Here is a 1,721-nt window from a genome sequence, read left to right on the forward strand (position 1 = left end):
TGCCCCTGATTCTGGGCAGCTGCAGTCCTGCCCAGAGTGGTGCCTGTGACCCAGCAACCCTATCACCCTAATACATAGTGAAGGCCAGGAGTTGGGAGGGCAGGGCTCCCTGACCACTGGGTGTGCGTGCCCATGTGTGAGTGGTTATACTGGGTTCTGGGGGATGGAGGGCTCTGTATGGCCCACCCTGAATTCTAGGCTCCCAGCTCCAGGCTGGTCATGTGAAGCAGGCATGGCCGGGGCTGGAGTCAAAATAATCTCTCCAACCCCCCTCCAACCACAGTGGCACGTTATGGTTAAGATCTAGGCTTGGAGAAGGATTGGATGATCTTGGTCATATGACTGGTTATGTGACCTTGGGCAGGGAACCTCATGTCTCTGCCCTTCCGTCCCCTACGCTGTGAAGTGGAGGCCTCTGGAAGGGGCTGTTGTGAGGATGAAGCTGCCTTGTCCACCTAATGTTCAGCGTTGTTCCAGAAGTGTTTGCTACACTGCTGTGATCAACACAGTCACTCTCAACGGACTTAATTCCCAACAGGGCTGGATGTGGTGGGGTACACAGGCGTCATCTGCAGATACGGTAAATGTGTCCAGGCTGGTGAGTGGTCAGGAATGCTCTCCTTTGGGGCCCCCATCTTTGTGGGTACTGGTTTTTATTTATTTATTTATTTATATTTTAACATTTGTTCATTTTTTTAGAGAGACAGAAAATGAGAATGAGTGGGGGAGGTGCAGAGAGAGAGGGAGACACAGAATCCCAAGTAGGCTCCAGGCTCCAAGCTGTCAACATAGCATCTGACGCAGGACTCAAAGTCACGAACTGTGAGATCCTGATCTGAGCTGAAGTTGGGTGCTCAACTGACTGAGCCACTTAGGTGCCTCTGTGTGTGTATGTGTGTGTGTGTGTGTGTGTGTGTGTGTGTGTGTGTTTTATCTGTCTAGCCACATCTTTCAGTACCTGTTTATAGCCTACTTTGGAGGGGATCAGGGAAAGCTTCCTGGAGGAGACATGTGCCAGGGCCTCTCAGTAGTGGGTGTCTTGGCTGTCATGTTGCAGGGGTGATGGAGCACTCTAGGGCTGGAGTGGGCCGAGGTATGGATGACTATTCCATTTGGTGTTCCTGGGTCGCCAGGAGGACAGCCAGAGACCAGCGCACCTGGGGTTGTCTCCCTGTAGCCCTTTGTCTCTCTTTCGGGACCCTGCAAATGTCATCCTCTGAGAAAGGTTAAATCTAGACATAACTGAATGCTTAATATCTGACAGCATGTCAGAAAAAAAAATCTCAATTCTAGGAAGCATTACTCCTTCTAATAAAGGCCAATTTAGTATGATTTTTGTGGTGTTTGGGAAGCATTGATCCTTGACTGGCATGGCATCTGTAAAATATGAATGTGGATAAGGTAAGAGGCATGGCTGGGTGAGAGGTGGATCAGCTGCTGGAGCGGTAGTGGTTTGGCTCAGCCTTGTTGGAAGACCAGGAACAGGGGGCATAAGTGAGTGGTGCCACATCTTCTTGAGCCCCCGTTAATCCAAAGAAGTTCTATTTTTCACTTTTATATGTCTATACTTTTATGTAGGATTTAAAAAAGAATAAAATCTGGGCTAAAATAGGTTTGAAAACATTCAATCTGGGTTAGCCCTTTATTTTTAAGTAAGTAATTAAATTCCAGTTAGTTAACATATAGTGTAATATTAGTTTCAGGTGTCTAATACAGTGATT

At 47.8% G+C, this 1,721-nt stretch overlaps 1 protein-coding gene across 1 annotated transcript in view; it reads left to right on the forward strand.

Moving 5' to 3' along the window:
* Nucleotides 1–1,721, forward strand: part of LOC115305222 (olfactory receptor 8S1-like) — a 20,635-nt gene that overhangs the window by 8,605 nt on the left and 10,309 nt on the right. The window lies entirely within an intron of this gene.

This window comes from Suricata suricatta, chromosome 10 (genome assembly GCF_006229205.1).
Source record: "Suricata suricatta isolate VVHF042 chromosome 10, meerkat_22Aug2017_6uvM2_HiC, whole genome shotgun sequence".
Lineage (NCBI taxonomy): Eukaryota > Metazoa > Chordata > Mammalia > Carnivora > Herpestidae > Suricata > Suricata suricatta.